A 20,026-nucleotide genomic window follows, 5' to 3' on the forward strand; every position below is an offset into this window, starting at 1 on the left:
TGTTTTCTCTCCTTGGCCTCCTCATCATCATCATGATGAGATACTGAGGGCCTGTTGAGCTGAACAAAGTACACACCATTGACTGCCTAAGGCAGAATTTGAATTGAGGCCCCTTCCCCTGAGTAGAGCATACTCCCACACAGCGAATCCATATCAGTGGACTCTTGACTTATGAACTCAATTTGTTCACAAGAGCTGCTTGTAACTCAAGTTGGTTGTAACTCAAGACTATCCTTCCCATAAGAAATAATGGAAGTACCCATAATGTGTTCCAAACCTCCCAAAGCATCCCTTAACTAACCTTTCCATAATAAAAAGGGTTGTATAATGTGTATAATTTACCAGAAACACCAACAATTTTCCTAGTGTATTCACCAAAAAGTTATAAAATGTGCCTAGTTTACCAGAAACAACAATGTCATTACTATACTCATTCAAGTCAACATCTTTGGCTTGCAGGAAGAGGATGAAATGGAAGGTGGTGTTGTTTGGAAGGAGAGTCCCCTTCCTTGAGAACATCAGGCCTCTGGCTGTCTGGTGTCCTTTCTCTCCTCGGGAGAGTCTGTAGTCCACTAGGACATGCTTCTGCATCACTAGGTCTCATTCTTTTCCAAACTAAAAACTGGCCTAAGGTTTCTGTTTCTGTCTTTTCTTGAATGCTGTTCTTTTCCATTGTGACTGCTTTCTCTACCTTCCCTTCCTTTCTTCTTCAGCTTCTTTTCTAGCTTCTTGGGGGCCATTTTGGTAGCTGTTCATAGCTATTTTATACACAGCACTAACCAAAATCACACCCACAAACACGTGCATCTCAGCTCAGACTGACGCTTACACTTTACACACTTTTCTGACATCCAAAGTCTTTGTTTACAACTGCAAAGCATCTGGTCTTTGGGACATAACTCAAGACTTTGGTTATAAGTTAAACCTAAAATTCCAGTCATAACCCAAGTTCTTCATGCATGAGGCCTGTCGTACCCCGAGGGTCCACTGTAATACGGTAAACCCAGAGGAGAGGATTCCTTGAAAGACAAGGATGGGTATCTTGTCCCGAGAAGCCTAGAGGAAGTCGTACTATGCTTCCTGGTAGATCTCATCCACTCTCGCCCTCAGCTTCTCCTCTTAGCCTCACTCAATCCCGTAGAGTCCTGTGAAACCCGCCCTACTAAAAGAAATGGTATCTTTCAGACACACTGAATTTCCCATTTATGTTTTTTGGATAAATGGATAGATGTATGCACAATCACCCAGTAGGATGGTGAGCACACATTTGATAAATTTTGGGGGTTATCTCTAGAGGTTGTCTAGTACATTTTGTTCTTCCAAGTCCTGTAAAACTCCATTCCTCAGGACAATGGGGCATGGGAAGTAAATAAAACACAATCAGATTGAAAAGAAAAAAGTAAAACTATCATTACTTACAGATGATATGATCTTGTGTGTTTAAAATCCAAAGAAATTCTAGTACAGTGGTACGTGCCTATAATCCCAGTTCCCTGGGAGTCAGAGGCAGTAGGTTCAAAAGTTCAAGCTCAGCCTGGGCAATTAAGGAACTCAGCGAGAGCCTACTTCAAAATAAAATTTTTTTTTAAATTTTAAAGGGTCTGCAAATGTAGCTCAGTGCAAAGGTCCTTGGTTCAACCCTCAGTACCACCAAAAAAAGAAAAAGAAAACACAAATAAATCCAACAAAAAACTATAATTAATACATAAGTTCTGCAAAGTTGTGAGATCCAAGATCAATATACAGATATCAATTATATTTCTACATACTTGGGATGAATACTCTTAAAATTAAATTAAGAAAAAATTTCATTCACAATGACATCAAAAATAATAAAATATTTAGAAACAAAATTAGCAAAAGAAGAGCAAAACTTTTTTCTATTCTGAAAGCTATAACAGTGCTTAAAGAAATTAAAGGAAGGGGCTGAGGATTTAGCTCAGTGGCACAGTGCCTGCCTAGCAAGCACAAGGTCTTGAGTTCAACTCCCGGTACCAGAAAAGAAAAAAAAAAGAAATTAAAGGAGATCTAAATCAATGGGAAAACATTCCATATTCATGAGTCAATAGACAATGCTGGTAAAATAGCAAAATTCCTCAAAATGATCTACAGATTCAACAAAAGCCCTATCAGAATCCTCCCTACTTCTTCATGTCAAGAAATTGACAAGATAATTGTAAAATTCCTATGGCATTTCAAGGCACCCAAGATAACCAAAACAATCCTGAAAAAGCCCCAAACAGGAGGACTTCCATTTCATGATTTTAAAACTTATTACAAAGCAGCAGTCATAAAGATAGCATGATATAAGATTAAAATTAAGGACCCATACATGAACCTATACATCTATGGTCAACTGATTTTTGATAAGAGTTCCAAGAATTTAGATGGGGAGAGGATAGTTTTTTCAACAAATGGTATTGGATAGACACAGGCAAAAGAATGAAGTCAGATCCTTACCTCATACCATATGCAAAAATTAACTCAATTGGCCATTAAGGAAATACAAATCTAAATGGCAATGAGATACTACTTAGGGGCTGGGCTGGGGATATAGCTCACCAGCACAGCGCTTGCCTGGCAAGTACAAGGTCCTGAGTTCAATTCCTAGTACCAAAAAAAAAGAGAGAGAGAGAAATACTACTTAGGGGAAAAGTAAAATGGTTCAACTGCAATGTAAAATAGTTGACAATTCCTCAAAAAGTTAAACACAAAGGCTGGGGATGTAACTTAGCTATAGAGTTCTTGCCTACCATGCACAAGGCCTGGATCCAGTTCCCAGAACTGCAGACAGACAGAGATATAAACAAAGACAAGAAGATAAAAAGACAGAGACAAAGAGAGAATAATTACCAAATGACCCATCAGTTTCCCTCCTGGAAATATACGTACATAAGAGAAATGAAATATATACCCACATCAGACTTTTTACAAGAATGTTTATAGCAGCATTACCCATAATAGCCAAAAGGTGGAAATAACCCCAAAATCTATCAATAGATGCATGTATAAACAAATTGTATTATTTACATATACTATAGTTTGGATGAGTCCCCCAAAATCCCATGTATTGCATGTTTGATCACAAGCCTGTGGTGGCAGCTGGAGGTGGGGGAACCTTAAGGAGGTGAAGCAGAGGAGAAGAGAGGTCACTGGGGCACGCCTTGCAAGGGGATCTTGGGACCCTGATCCCTTCCTGTCTTTATTTGGTTTCCTGGCTGCCATAAGGTGAAGAGATTTATCCTCTCATGTTCTCCCTACATGAGGTATGACCTTGCCACAAGCCCAAAAGCAACAGAACCAACTTCCCATGGACTGAAACCTCTGAAACCATGAACCAAAATAAACTTTTCCTCCTTATAAACTGATAAGCCCGGGAATTTTGCCACTGGGATAAAGAATAAATACAACATATAATGCAATATAATTCAACTATGAAAATAAAATGAAGTGCTGACATGTACTATGACTTAGATGAACATCTAAAACACTCTGCTAGGGGCTGGGGATTTAGCTCAGCGGCAAAGCGCCTGCCTGGCAAGTGCAAGGTCATGAGTTCAGTTCCTGGTACCGGAGAAAAACCAAAAAAAAATAATAATAATAAAATAAAACACTCTGCTAACTAAAACAAACCAGATGCAAAAGATATTTATTGTTAAATTCCTTCTATAGGCTATATCTAGAAGAGATTAATCTTTTTATTTATTTACTTTCATTAGTATATATTTGTGATACATAGTGATCACACTCACAGGGAATTTTGGGGGTCTTCTAATAGAGTACCATGTAAGTAATGATAATTGCACTGCTTCCTTTCCTATCATATTCCTTTTATTTCTTCCTCTTGTTTAATTGCTCTGGTACTGGGGACCCCTGCAGTGGACCCCAATCTCCTGCAAGGTGTGAGGGCACATGGTGAAAAGAAAGAGCAGGGGACAAAATGGCAATGCGATGGGGATCTGGGCTTACCCGTTTGTCACAGGGAACGAAAGGTCACATTTACATGGAGAAAAATGGTGAGGATTATTGGATGGCTCAGAGGGCTGTGGTGGTCTTATGCTGAGAAGGATGTTATGTTGATGAGGATCACTTTGGATGAGGACTCAGAGGCCAGGCCGCGGTGATCTTAAACTAATGAAGATCTTCTGTGGATGAGGACAGATAGGAGAGATAGCAGGTTAATAAGAAGTTTGTCATCCCCTCCCCGCCCAACGTGAAACCTTTTTTGTATTAATACTCAGTTCTCAAGGAATCAGGATGTCTTCATCAGATGTAATCTTGCCCTAGAGATTCACAGGTCCAGTATCACAGGACCATTGAGGCCTCAGCTGTGACCAGAGGCACACAGAGTTATGTTTTCGCATACCATAGCTGGCTCCCATGGCAGGCTTCTAGGCCTCAGACAAACCCTAAGCACATTTTCATTATGAAGTGATTTTCCCCAAAAATTATATAGAATGGCCCTTGACACTCTGGCTAATGTTTCCAGAAGTATATTGAATAAGAGTGGTGATAGTAATCATCTTTGTCTTGTTCCTGATTTTAGATTGAAAGCTTTCAGCTTTTGACCACTTAGTATAATGCTGGCTGTTGGTTTGTCATAGGTGGCTTTGATCAGATCGATATAAAGATCATCTATTCCCATTTTTAGGGTTTCTTTTTAATCATGAATGGGCGTCGGACTTTGTCAAATGCTTTTTCTGCATCTATTGAGATGATCTTGTGGTTTTTGTCCTTGGTTCTGTTAATGTGGTATATTACATTTATTGATTTGCATATGTTGAACCATCTCTATATCCCTAGGATGAATCCTGCTTGGTCATGGTGTATAATCTTCTTGATGATTTGCTGCATTCTGTTTGCCAGTGCAGTGGTACCTTGGTTCATGAACCTAATTCTTTCCATAATTCTGATCACAGAACTGTATATAATACAATTCCATGTATGTACATGCTTGCAATTTAGTTGCACCCAGAATCATGAAATAAATTCTGTGATCAGAATTATGGAAAGAATTAAGTTCATGAACTAAGGTATCACTCTATCCTACTGAGGATTTTTGCATCTATGTTTATTGAGGAGATTGGCCTGTAGTTCTCTTTCTTGGTTGGATCCTTCTCTGGTTTTGGTATCAGAGTAATGTTTGATGCTAGGAATGACTTTGGGAGTATTGCTCCTCTTTCAGCTTCATTTAAGAGCTTGAGGAGTAGTGGCACTAGATCTCCTCTAAACTTCTTGAGCAATTCAGCAGTGAATGCATCAGGACCTGGGCTTTTCTTTGTTAGTAGTTTCGTATTATTTCTTCAATTTCATTGATTGATATTGGTTTATTTAGATTTTTTACATCTTCTTGATCCAGCTTTGGTAATGTGTATGTATCTAGGAATCTATCCATTTATTCGGAGTTTTTCATCTTATTAGAGTATAGGTTCTCAAAGTAGATACTAATGATCCTCTGGATTTCTGGAGGATCCATTATGATTTCATTCTTTTCAATCCTCATTGTGTGGATTTGGGTCTTTTCTTTCCTTTTTTGATAAGGTTGACTGAGGGTTTGTCAATTTTATTTAATCATTCAAAGAACCAACTCTTTGACTTATTGGTTCTTTGTATTGTTTTCTTAGTTTTCTCAACTGCGTTAATTTCTGTTCCGATCTTTACAGCTTCCTTCCTTGTACAAGCCTTGGGCTTGGCTTGCTGTTCTTCCTAGAACCTTAAGGTTCAATATTAGGTTATTTATTTGAGCTTACTCTGTTTTTCTGATGTGGGAATTCACTGCTATAAGTTTCCCTCATAGGACTGCTTTCATCATATCCCATAAGGACTGCTTTCATTGCATCTCATAAGTTCTAGAATGACATGTCAGCATTATTGTTTAGTTGTAGAAACTGTCTAATTGCTTCTTCAATATTATCTATGACACACCAGTTCTTCAGAAGGGTTTTATTTCATTTCCATGTGTTTATGTAGTTTTTGTCGTTTCTTTTGCCATTTATTTCCACTTTCATTGCACTGTGTTCTGATAATACCCATAGGATAATTTGAATTCCTCTGCATTTATATAAGCATGTTCTATGAGGTAGTATGTGGTCTATTTTGGAGGAAGTTCCATCCCCTACTAAAGAAAATGTGTATTCTGTTGTTGGATAGAACACTCTGTAGATATCTACTAAGTCCATTTGCTCCAAGATTTGATTCAGGTCTGATATTTCTTTGTTGATTTTTTTTGTTTGGTTGACCTGTTTTTGACAGTGGGGTATTGAGGTCCCCTATTACAACTGCATTAGTGCGTATCTGATTTTTCATACCTATCAGTATTTTACATAGTTGGGGGGACTGGTATTTGGTGCACATGTATTTATGATTATTATCACTTCCTCTCGGATTTTTCACTTAACAAGTACGTAGTGACCTTGTTTTCTTCACTATGCAGTTCAGGCTGGCCTTGAACTCAGGATGTAGCCCAGGCTGGCCTTGAACTCATGGTGGTCCTCCTGCCTCAGTCTCACAGGCATGTGCTGCCACACCCGGTGGGACTTTCAAATCTACAGAAAGTCAGGTTTAACACTGCCTCTGGTTGTTGGGGTGAGGCCTGAGTTATTTAGCTTATAGAATTCTGGAGTCTCCTGTAGCCTAGCCACAGCTCCCTGACCATGGTATCTCCTGTGGTTGTCCCTCACCCAGTCACTGTGGGAGTTTAACACTGGGATCCCTAAAATAAAGCCAATCCATGGCTTCTCTGAGTCCTAGGTTCAGTTGGTCTTTCCCTAAAATGGCCTCTAACCAGACAGTCTCTGCAGGCGACACTGCAGTTGCTTAGATTGGAGTCATTCACCAACTGTTGTAGTTCATGGCATCCACTACTCCATTCCACTCGTGTGTTTCTCCCTGAAGGTCTCGGGATCAACCCATTTTCACTGTGCCTCTAGATTCCATCTTCCTTTCTCTCGCCACAAGCTGGGAGCCAGAGAGAAAGTATAGGTTCCCCTTCCTTTTTCTGCATTGTATGGAAATCTTTAGAGACAAAAATCAGACTAGTAATTGACAGGGGACTTGGGGACAAGGGTAATAAAGTGTGGTTATTTAACGAATATAGGGTTACTACAGGGTGATGTGAAAGCTTTGAGACTAGAGACAGGCAGTGATTTCACAACATTATAAAGGCACTAAACACCACTGAATTATATACTTTAAACTGGTTAATAGTGTGCTGCATAAATTTTACTTCAGTTTAAATAAAGTTCATGCAAAATGGATCAAAGACTTACATGTAAGAGCTAAAACAAAAGTTTTGTTTCTTAGGGAAACAAAAACATAAGAGTAAATCTATGACACTGGGTTTGGCAAAAAATTCCTAGACATGATACCAAAACCTGAACAACATGACAAACAAGTAAATGGACTTCATCAAAATTAACAACTTCTGTGCTTCAAAATATGACACCAAGAAAATAAACGGCCAAGCATGGTAGCACACCCCATAATGTCAGCATTCTGGGACAATGACGCAGAAGAATAAAAACTTCATGTTTCACCCAGGGAATTTAGCAAGACCCTGTCTCAAAGTAAAAAATAAAAGGGGCTGGGGATGTGACTCACTGTGAAAGCCCTAGGTTCAATCACCAATCCTACTGAAAAAAAAAAAAGAGGAAGGAAGGAAGGAGGAAAAAAAGAAAGGAGGGAGGGAGGGAAAGGAAAGGAAGAAAAGAAATAGACAACTCACAAAATGCAAATATATTTGTGAATCATATATCCGGCAAAGGGACTCATATCTAGACTATATAAAGAACTCTTAAAACTGAACTTAAAAAGCTAGTTATCTAATCTGATAAGCTGGTAAAGGGTCTGAATAGATATTTCTCCAAAGAAGATATACAACTGGCCCCGTACTCTACTGTGTATTATTAATCATTAGGGAAATGCAAACCAAAGCCACAAGGTACACTTCACATCCATTAGGATGCTATACTTAAAAAAATAAAAGACAGAAATGAACAAGTGTTGTATAGGACGTGAAGAAACTGGAAATCCAACACACTGCCAGTGAGAATATAAAACAGTGCATGTGTTATGGAAAAGTCTGGCAGTTCCTCAAAGAATTAAACATCAAGTTACTATATGACCCAACAATTCCACTAGGTATATATACTCAAGAGAAACGAACCCATTGCTTCTCTAAAAACGTGCAAGTAATTATTTATAGCAACATTATTCAGAATAGCCAAAAGTAGAAACAACATGACTGTCCAACAAATAAATGGATTTTTTAAAATGTGGCATATATACACAATGGAATAATAGTCCACCACTGAAAAGAATAAAGAACTAACACATGCTGCAACACAAAAAAAAACTTTAAAACATTGCTGATACGGTGGGGCACACCTGTAATCCCAGCACTTTAGGAGGCTGATGCAGGAGGATTGCAAGTTTGCATCCCACCTGGGCAACTTAGACAGCCCTTGTTTCAAAATTAAAATAATAAAAATGTGTGGGGATGCCTGGGTTCAAGCTTCAGTACCAGAAAAAAAAAAAAATATGCTAAATGAAAAAAGCCAGGCACAAAAGCTACATATTATAAAATTTCATCCATATGAAAGTCCAGAATAGGGAAATCTATAGAGGCAGAAAAAACAGTAGTGGTTGTTTAGAGCTGGGATGGGAGTGAGGGGACAGGACAGTCACTAAGGGGCATGGGGTTTCTCTGTGTAGTGACAAAATGTCCCAAGATAGACTATGATGGTTGCACAATTCTGTGTTTATACTAAAGACCACTGAATTGTACACTTCAAATGGGTAAATTGTATAGTATGTAAATTACATCTCAATAAAGCTGTTTTAAAAAAAACTCCACTCCTCCCCCACACTTCCACACACCCACACAAAGCCTTGCTGTCTTCAGATCTACACCTGAAACTGCTTAACATTGGGTCAGCCCATTCCCTGACTTAGGGGGAACTGATCCTCACTTGAGACTTCTGGGCCCTTTTGAAAGTCTGAGGTAATTGGCCATGTGCACAAAGGCAAAGTAGTACTTTGGTAATTGCTAAAGCCGCAGTCCTGTATCACAGGAGTTGGGAATTTAGAAAAACATCAACCACCCCACAATCAGGTTTCTAGGAAAGACGTCTTAAGCTTCTGATCATCTCAAGCACATTCCTAGTGCACTCCAGCTTCGGCATTCCAATTCTGGCGAAGTTCCCTCCCACCCCCGCCCCACCCCAACGGACTCTCCACACAGGAGAAGCTCACACAGCCGGCCACACGCCTTCCAGCCCACCTCAACTGCCTGCAGCCTGGGGGCTCAGGCAAAAGGAGCTGAGCCCTGTGATCTGAGTTAAAAGCTTTGGATTGGGTGCCTAACAGCTGGGGGCGGGGGAAGGGGGGCTTGCCCTTTCTTCCAGTTCAGATTACCTGGCTTCCAAAGGGGCCAGCTCTGGGAGAAATCCTTCTAATCAATGCCTTCAGCTGAGGTCTAAATGTCCATGCCTCTTCCTCCAGAGGACTCAGAAACAAACCAGAGGGAAAACATGTTGCAACACGGTTATTACATTAATTCTTTACAACCAAGGTCTCCAGCCTCAGGGTGGAGTGGGGGATGAAAGGCTTTCATATTTAATGAATACATGCCTTCTAGTCCTCTTTAGTATTACTGAAAGAACTCCAAATATGCTGCAGGTCTTCTGTGTAGCTCCTTCTCCTGTAAAGCCCGTTTCACAGATCCAGAAACTGAGGCAGCAAGGAACCTGATAACTTTCAACTCCCAAACAAGTTCTTAGGCTATAATTCTCACCATCAAGTTTACCTTCCGCCTTCTTCAAATGTTTCTGCTAGACTCCCACGAGCAGTCCTGCTTTTCCAGGCCAAACTTCTGTTCCAACCCCTTTCTCCGTGATGTGGCCACCAAAACACAGCCTACCCTATCCTCCCTTTTCTGGAACACACAAAATCGTCTCTAATTGTACCATATCATATTCTCTAGCTGTTTTTGCGTTGATGGCGTGCTCTGCCAGATATTAAATTTGTGGATTTCTTTTCTTTTCTAAGGAGGAAGAATTACCAGATTTATTAAACTTGTGGATTTCCTTTCTTTTCTTTTCTAAGGAGGAAGAATTACCAGATTCCTCAAGACACTGGCCATGACATGAGTTAAAGTAACCCAGAATGATATAGCCATCATGGAAAACAGTACAGAGATTCTTCAAAAACTGAAAAGTAGCTGGGCATGGTGGTATGCATTTATAATCCCAGCACTCAAAAAGCTGAGGCAGGAGCAGCATGAGTTCAAGACCAGCCTGACATCAGCCAGAGGAGAGGGAGGTTCAGAAAGGACAGTCGCCATTGAACTCTCTACGGCTGTGTGCTTTCACAGTGACCGCCCTCCTGCTGGACAGCACCCTTCTCCTCCTACTTTTACTTCACCCAAACTCACTCTACAGAGCGTGTTTCTTTCTTTTCTTTACTTTCTATAAATGTGCTGCCTTGTAAGAAAGGAAGAAAAAGAGAAGGAAGAAAAGAAAAAGAGTTTGAGGCCAGCCTGCACTACATAGCATGTTCCAGGCCTCTGTGGGCTACCAAGCAAGACCCTGTCTAAAACAATAAATAAACAAGTAATTTTTTTAAAAAGTAAAAATAAAAGTCCCATACAGCAGTCCCACTCCGGTGTATATATCCAAAGGAAATTACATCCCTGTGCCAGAGAGACATCTGTACCCCCGTGTTTACTGCAGGACTACTCAAACTAGCCGCTAAGGAACGGAACACTGTTGCTAACACCATTCTTCCTCTTTTTTCAAAACAGGGATTTTTTTTTTTTAATTTTCCAGCATGTATCAATTGGGTTATTTATTTTACGGGGGTAAAATACACATAGCATAGAATTCACCACTTCAATCTTTTCATATCATACAATTCAGTGGCATTTGGATGTTCCAAATGCCGTGCATCCATCACTACTCTAGTTCTAAAGCATTTCCGTCATCCAAAAGATAACCTCTTAGTTATTAAGCTCATTTCAGATGTACACACACCTACACACACACACACACACACACACACACACACACAGAGGCGCAGATCAGCAAGCAATGACCTATTTTCTTTCTCAATAAATTTACCCATTCTGGATTTAACTTTCGTATGAACAGAACTTGGGGGCTGGGGATTTAGCTCAGCGGCACAGCGCTTGCCTAGCAAGTGTGAGGTCATGAGTTCGATTCCCAGTACCGGAAAACAAACAAACAACAAAAAAAAAAGAACATAAAATATGTGGCCTTTTGTGACTGTCTGCTTGCATGTAGCACAATGTTTCCACGATTCATCCCTGTATAGCATGTATCAGTACTTCACTGCTTTTTGTGGCTGAATAATATTCCATTTTATGGATCTATCACATTTTGTTGATTCTGTGATCAGTTCATAGACATGTGGGGTGCTTCCAACTAACCTACCTTTGGAATCAGAAAAAAATGTTGTTTTATTTGGGTTACCAAATCCTTTCTACCCCATCAAACAGAAGGAGATTCATGGCCTAATTCTTTCTTCACCTACTGAACAAAGACAAATACGCTTTCTCAATTCTCAGATTTGATTTTCATTTGTTTCTTGTTTTTCTTTGTTTATTTGTTTGTTTGTTTTTCCGGTACCAGGAATTGAACTCACAACCTTGTGCTTGCCAGGCAGGCACTGTGCTGCTGAGCTAAATCCCCAGTCCCTTTCATTTGTTTCTTGGTTCAGAATTTTCTTCATTTCTGAAATATGGGCACTATCTATATTGTAATCTGTTTACTTTTACAGCAGTGTTTCTTTTTCCTTCCCATTGTTACACTTCGTTTCATCAAGTAAAAGTTTAAAACACCATTATATTATTTGCCACTGTATTCGTCACTTCAGGATTCTGGATGAAAATACCCAACGCCCACAATTTAAAGGAGAGGTTATTTGGCTCACAGTGCCCAGGGGGTGCAGCCCATGGTTTGCTAGCTCCAAGGCAGCAACAGTACAGAGGAAAGGAACGGCAGAAGAAAGCAGCTCAGCCCATCACAGCCAGGAAACAGAGAACAGAGGGGACAAAAATACACCCTCAGTTGCACCCCCAATCCAGCCCTATCTCCTAACAGAAAATTAGCTATAAACTCAGCAATGAATTAATCCACTAATGAATGTGCTGCCCCAGAGATCCAGTCATCTTTTAAAGTCTCCACCTCTGAACACAAGAGATCTGGGGAGATACTTTGGATCTAAATCATAACAGCCACTAAGAAAACAAAAACAGTGGCAATTAGACTGTGACATATGCTTTCTTTTCTACTCTTGTAACTCTCTGCCTAAACTTCTTAAAAGATGGCTGGGGATATAGTTCAGTGGTAGAACATTTGCCTAGCATGGATGAGAACCCGGATTTTAACCACAGCACTCAAACACACATACACACACACATACAAAGGGGAAAAAAAAACAATTTGAAGACTAATTTAATCATAGAATTTTATCTTATATCACTCTTGGGCTTACATTCAAATAGGGCACTAATACCTTACCTGTGTAATCTTGCCAAAAGGAAGGATGTTAAAGACAAAGCAAACAATGATGTGTCCCAAGTAGACCTTTGCAGGAGTTAACTAGGGGACGAGGCAGGTCAGACCTTCAGAAAGGCTTTTTGAGAGCCAAGTATGGTTGTGCATGCCCGTAACTCCACCACACTGGGAGGCTGAGTTAGGATGACGGCAAGTTGAAGCCCAACCTGGGCAACTTTGGAACTTATAGAGACCCTGTCTCAAAATTTAAAAACATAAAATAAAATTTTATATATATATATATATATAAAGCATGAAGGCTCTGGGTTCGATCCCTAGTACTGCAAAAGAAGGAGGGGAAGAGGCTTTTTGTGACCATGTGGTCTGTTCTCACTGTGCAGGTGAAATAAATATATATATATATATATATATAAAGCATGAAGGCTCTGGGTTCGATCCCTAGTACTGCAAAAGAAGGAGGGGAAGAGGCTTTTTGTGACCATGTGGTCTGTTCTCACTGTGCAGGTGAGGGAGGATCTGTAGGTCCTGCGGGGTTCAGCAACTTTCTTCATGTCATTTTTTTTTTTCCCCCCTCCGGTACCGGGAACCGAACTCACGACCTTGCACTTGCCAGGCAGGCGCTTTTGCCGCTGAGCTAAATCCCCAGCCCCTTCATGTCATTTAGAAAGGAGGAAAGCCAGGCTTTCTGCAGCACATATGTCCATGGAGAGATACTGCACAAATGATGCTAATAAGTGAATAAATCGTGTTACACCTTGTCAAGAAAAACTGTAAAAGACTTTCACATGGCCAAAAATTTAAGTGAGTCATAACTGCCTTTCATTGTCTTTGAGCTATTTTACAACTATTCAAATAGTAGAAAACTAATAATAATGCAAATTTCCTTTCTGCACAGAAATTTAAATGAATTGCATCCAGTGAGCTGTCATTGGTTGTTGCTCTCTGAGTTTTGCACCGACTTGTAAATTCATCTCAACACTCCTTATCATTTTTATATGTGTAGTTCTTTAAATTCCCCGTTTGAACTGGTTGAGCCGTCTTACTGGTTCTCTCATTAATGACCTAACAAAACCTTCGACATACTCACTTATATTTGTATGAGATTCATAATCTTACCTTGGAAAATTATCCTTTAAGCAAACTGCATAATAGAATGTCAGCCAGCCATTAAAAACGGTTACAGTTTTTTGTGTGAATAACAAAACTGCTTAACAAAGAATGCCAAGAGAAGAAAACAAGGTACAATATTGCAAAATACAGTGCGGTTTAACGATGTCAAAAATACAAAGCAAATCTAATGGAAAGAAATAAAACAAAATATGAATGGAGATTGCCAGTAGGTATTAAGATTTATGAGTGTTTTCTTTCTTCTCTATGCCATTCTGGACTTGGCACATTTTATAATAAGTATGAATGGTTTTTATAGCCGCATGAACATAGTCTTTGAAAGGAAAAGAATGAAATATATTCCTTACTAAAAGCAAGGACTAAAAACACTGAGAAACAGATAGAATAGGGCTTAGAAAACAAACAGCATCAGCAAAATAATAAATGACCAAAAGCTTCCACGGGGCACAAGGACCTGGCAATGTGCCGGAGCCCTGAAGGGGCCCTTATAGTTCTTGGATATTTTATTTTTCCTTTTTATAATGGAAATACACATGGCTCAGTGTTTGTTCCTTAGAAAACAACATCTAGACTCATCAGTGTAAAATAAATAAAAATTAAATTTAAATTATATGTAGAGCCAGGAAAAATACCTACCTAGCTTTTAATCTCCACAGAGATGCTCATTAGGCAGTTTAGTGAATGCTTATTAACTGTTCCTCTTAGAGATAGAACTAGTGCCTTTTTAAAAACACATCAGGAAACCTATCAAAACATTCCAGAACCTTCCAGAATTACATAAACCAGAATTCCAAAACATTCCAAAACTTTGTGTTTAGCAGATGTTAGTCACTGATACAAAGAGACACATAGCATATAAAGATGAAGCTTAACTCTCAAACCAGATAATAAAATAAGTTTGCTGCTATTCATTTTTACATCTTTATTCCTATTCATTTTTACATCCCAAAATATGTACCTGTGTTTGTCAAATGTTTTTCTTGGGCCATACCTCAAGTTCCTCCCATATCCTGAGTCTGAAGCAAGGTGGCCTTCTTCCGGTTGTCATTACAATATGAAGGGAAAGGAGAGAGGGAGTGAAGAAGGCAACCCTGCAGAGCTAAGTGATCACTCAAATCCTCCATTCACTCCGAGTCCTCCTACCTCTGGGCAGGGAGAGAAGAACCAGCATTGGAATCAACCATGATCCATTTGTGGGCAATTGAAGTAATCTTTTCCTGACTTTTGCCTAAGAAAAGTTAATTCACAGAAAGATGGGGAAGGTTCAAAGTAGACGACAATGAAGCTTAGGGAGGAAGATATTTGGGAGAACTGGTAGCCATGAGCAAGGCCCTGGACTTCTGAGGCATAGGATTCATCCTGAATTTTTCACTTGGAAATACACTGAAGATGTTCGTGTTTATCCTTTATACCACTTGCTATGGACTGAATTTTGTCCACCTCCCTGCAAAAAATATGTGCTGAAGCCCTAAACCCTGATGTGGCTGCATTTGGAGATAGGGTCTTAGAAATAATTAAGGTCAAACAAAGTCAGGAAGGTAGAATCCTGACTTAACAGCATTGGTGTTCTTACAAGGAGACCCAACAAGGCATGGTGGTGCCTGCCTGTAATCCTGGCCCTCTGAGAGGCTGAAACAGAAGAATCACAAGTTTAAGCCCAACCTGAATGATTTAGTGAAACCCTGTTTCAAAATAAAAAACAAAAAAACCTGGGGACATAGCTCAGTGTAATGGCCCTAGGATCAATCCCTAGTACTGAGAGGAAAGAAAAGCCGCCAGAGAGCTCTTTATCTCTCTCCACATGTACAGACATACACCAAGGAAAGACCTTGTGAGCACAGTCAGAGTCTGCAAGCCAGGAAGAGTCCTCCCCAGAAATGGAACCCTGCCAGAGCCTTGATCTTGGACATTCCAGCTTTGAGAACTCTGAGAAAATAACTTTCTGCTGTTTAAGCCATGGAGTCAATGGCATTTTGTTACAGCAGCTTGAGCTGAGATATCACACCTCATGCTTCTAAAGAACTTGTAAGGCAGAGCAAAAACTTTCCAGAGAGCTGTTGTGCAGCCACTGGTGCCTGTATTAGGGAAACAGCATATAAACAAGATGCTTACTGTCTCAAGGAGGAAAAGTTTTGCATGTCAGAGACTGAGAACTCTTGCAATCATTTATGTCATCCCTTTTCCTCCAGACAGAAGATACCAAAAAATTGCAATCAATGATCTTATCACATTGATAAGGACACTAATAAGCCAAATAATCAACCACAGAGTTTCAAACCAGTTGTATCACTACAAGATGCTCTGTCTGATTGCCAAGGTTGAGGGCAAAGGAAATGGAATCAAGACAGTTATAGTCAATATGGTTGATGTTGCAAAGGCACCTAGCCAGCCTCCAACATGTCCCACCAAATACTTTGGCTGGGAGCATAGACCCAAATGTGACATAAAGAACAACCATTACATTGTCAGTGGCTCTCATGAGGCAAAGAAGCCACAAGACATGCGGGATGGATTCATTAACAAAATATTCAGTCTCTGCTCTGAGTGTGAGAACCCTGAAACAGATCTGCACATCCATCCAAAGAAGCAAAAAAAAAAAAAAAAAAAAAAGTAATTCTAATAAAGCCTGTGGCTATTGAGGCATGCTGGACATGTATCATAAACTCTGCACTTTCATTCTCAAAACCCACCTGGGAATAGTGACAGTGGTACAGGAAAGAAAAAAAAAAAATGAAAAAGAAAAATAGGGGGGACAAAGACAAAGAAAATGGCTCATATCCAGGGGTGAGACCTCATCCCCGCCAAATGCAATCAATCCTCCTCCACCTGCTGTGGAAGACAAGAGGGTGATGAGGGAGAGAATGTAACTGAGGGGGCTCAGAGGCCCAGAATGGGTGAAACCAGTGACCATGCAAGAGTTCTGAACCTCAGTAATGATTTGGAAAGAACCACAGATGAGAGTGTGGAAATCCTGTTTGATTTTGTAAAGAAAAGCAAAAGAGAAGGTGTCACTACTCATCTGACAAAGAAATTACTACTAAAGCAGAAGACTTACATGTAAGCTATGGGCCTTCTTGTCTGGACTGAAGTTCTTTTTAATGAGATTAGAGAACAAATTAAGAAATAACAGGTGCCATTTCCTAAAATTCTGTCACAATAATAAAAAAAGAAAGTTTACTGGTGACTTCTTCATAGTTTGAAGTATGCATTAGCAATGCATCAAGCTCATCTCATCTCCAAGACTCTACATATCTGAAGGAGATGCATGATGCAGACCTTTGAGAAAAGGAAGTCATCAGCAGCTGGTCAATAAAAGTCTTTAAGGAGTATTTTTCAAGCCTGGCATGGTGGTGCATGCCTGTAATCCCAGCACTTGGGAGGCTGAGGCATGAGGATCATTGTGAGTTCAACACCAGGCTGGGCTGAAAAGTGAGCTCAAGACCAACATGAACAGCATAGCAAGACCCTGTCTCAAAAAAACAAAAGAGAAGTACTTTTCAAAAGAACTTGTCAAAGAGATTGGTGTCAAAGTAGAGCCACTTATGCAATGGTTGAAGGAAGCAGAGGGAGAATCTTCTGGTGGTGAAGAAAAGGAGGAGAACATCGAGGCGGTGCAGTAGAAGCCTGCCCAGGTACTAAATGTGAAACTGTGAGTCCTGACATGGATGATGATATTGATGTTGATGCCATTTTAAAGGATGGATGCAACCTAGCTTAACAGTGAAACGCTACAAATTTTTCTCCATTTTCAGCCCTTAAGTGCAACGTGTATGTGCAAATGCTAAAATGGTTTAACATTGTGTTGCATTTTATACTAAAAATTTGCTACTGTGAGCGGTCTGTAATTAAGCCCAGTGAGACAACTAGGGAGTCTGTATACATATCGGTAGCCCAGCAAAAGCTTTTCTGGATCACCGACAATGGGCAGTTAGGTTAAACAAGAATGAGTGGTTCTTCCACTCAGAGAAGGGGAGAGGATCCTCTAGGATGAGAGCTTAGCACTGGCCTAGAAAAATAGAGCAACGCCGCGGAGCCTGCAGCAATGCATGGCTGAAGTTAGAAGACAAATAGTTCAGAGACCACAAGTGTGACTGGAAAGGTAGGTAGGAGCCTACACTACCCCACAGTCATCAAAAAAGCTATAAAGAGTTTCAAGTGCTGTCCATCACAATGCTGAGTGCGTTAGCCAAGTGATGGCACTGATAGCAAAGTATCATTTTTACTTATTAATGAATAAATGTAATTTAATAACCTTCCCAGGTAGCGTTACAAATTCACCTATGTATGCCACCAAAAAAAAATCTTGTTAGAAATTGAACAAGAGAACTCTGACCAGAGTTTCTCTCGGGGTAAACAATTTTACAGAAACAACATAGTACCGAGTCAGCTCCCCTTGCTCTTCTGCCCTGGGGCTGAGTCCCCATGACCTGGGTTCCCAGGCACCGCTGGGCACAATCACACAATCATTGTGTAATTAAGCCCAATGAGTGGAAGAACCACTCATTCTTGTTTAACCTTATCTGTCAATAAGAATTCCAGGCCTCGGTCCCAGCTGCCCACTGAGTAATCATCTTGCCTCTTAACCATGTATAGTTTGGGGTTTTCTCCCCCAATCATATCCTCTTCCCTCAGCACCCCTCACATAATCTTACTCTCCCAGGACTCCTTAATCCCAAATTGGAGAATTGAGGCTGACAGGCCCTGGTTCCTTTTGCTACTCTGCCCCACCTTCTGCTGCCATTCCCTTCCTGTGAAGGACCCTTCTAAATACCAGCTCCTTCCGACCTTGACCAAACCTTACCCATCAGTTACCTTCACTCCTGGCCCGTTCACTGGGATTTCCAGCCTCTCCCTTTACTGTTTCACCCTTCGTTCCACCGCAAGGGCACACCTAGGTTGTCGGCACTGTGGCCGCCCCTCCTGAGGGAAGTGAGATTGTATGAGTAGATACCACAGTAAGAAGCTGGACAGGCCTTGAACTGAAGCTGGGAAGAATGGTCCTCTCAACTAGGAACTGACACCTGAGCTGGGTCCTGGAACTAGAGCTCAGCAAACTGAGTGCAGGTTTAGAAAAGTTTGGGTGTTCCATTCCTGAAGATTCTGCTCCAAGAAATAGCAGAGCAGCCCTGTAAGCCTCAGCTGGGAGGTCTGGGAGATGTGCAGCCCAGGAGTAGAGCAGAGGACCATCAGTGGCCAGCAAAGATGTAGAAACCCTTTCTGCTTCTTGGGCATCTGGTCTCCCTGCAGGGCTGCACTCCCGAGCGCAGCCACACCAGACCCACATCCTTCTCACCCACTCAGTGCGCTGGCTTTCAGCCTATCTCAGAAAACTAGCTGTGCCCAGAAGCACATTCCCTGGGGTTCTGAAACCCAGTGTATATTACAAGAGAAAGTTGAGTTGCCCTTAGTGCACTTGCTTACCTCTTCCACTGGCTGTGCCGAACTACTAGAGCCACCCCTGCCCCCACACCCACACCCACACCCACCAGACAATGAGCCTCCTTTCTTTAAAATAGGAACTGCCTTTCGGCCAGGCCTACAAATGCCATTTGAACCCTACAAGAAGCACTAACTCTGGGGCCCTTCTCTGCCCCTCCTTTGAGCAGAGGGGGCTATAGCATAGAATTAGGAATCAAGGGATGGAGCCGGGGGAACAGGCCTTCTTAAAGCTTCTCTGTAGCTACAGCTTGGCAGAACTGGGCCACGTTTGCTGGGGAAAGACCACAGGACCTTTAGTGTAAAATAGATTAAGTGACCTCTGCAGGGAAGACTGAGAAAATGGTACGGACTCACTGTGACTACTGTTGGGGGTGAAAGAAGCAAGATTTGCAGAGGGACAGTCCCTTCCCTTTTGCCTTGGTGACCACGGGTGTTTAGAGTGCATATTAGCAGCAGCCGGCTGGAATTCCTCTCATCTGGCAATCTCCATGTCCCCAGGCGCCACCCATTTGCCAAAACCGCAGTGCTGACTGGAGAAAGCTCTGCCCACTTCCCTCCCGCTAGTGTGAGGCAGGCAAGGGTGTTCTGTGGAATTTTAGGCTTGCTTTGGCCCTCGTGTCCCCAGTCCTACTCTTCCTTCCTCCTGTTCCATCACAGCTTCACCCAAAGAACCTGAATTCCCTGCAAAGGATGAAGAGCTCAGAACTACCCTAACAATGGTAGACTTTCTGGTGGGACGAGCAGACAGAATTTGGGGGCTAGACAGCCTTCTCTCCTTCCTTCCAGTCCCACGGGATGACAGCTGCTGACTGTGAAGAGGACTCACCTTGTCTATGGAGTCTGAACTGTTCCTGGGTTCTAAATTGGGCCAAAGGGCCACTGTATGTGGAAAGAGCCCTTGAGGCCAGAATGCCACCCTGAGG

At 41.2% G+C, this 20,026-nt stretch overlaps 1 pseudogene; it reads left to right on the forward strand.

Annotated features, from left to right (window-relative positions):
• The first annotated feature begins 15,768 nt into the window (after positions 1–15,768).
• Positions 15,769–17,382, forward strand: LOC102024134 (annotated as a pseudogene).
• The last annotated feature ends 2,644 nt before the right edge of the window (positions 17,383–20,026 follow it).

Source organism: Chinchilla lanigera, unplaced genomic scaffold (assembly GCF_000276665.1).
Source record: "Chinchilla lanigera isolate Chin_1 unplaced genomic scaffold, ChiLan1.0 scaffold00023, whole genome shotgun sequence".
In the NCBI taxonomy this organism is placed as follows: domain Eukaryota; kingdom Metazoa; phylum Chordata; class Mammalia; order Rodentia; family Chinchillidae; genus Chinchilla; species Chinchilla lanigera.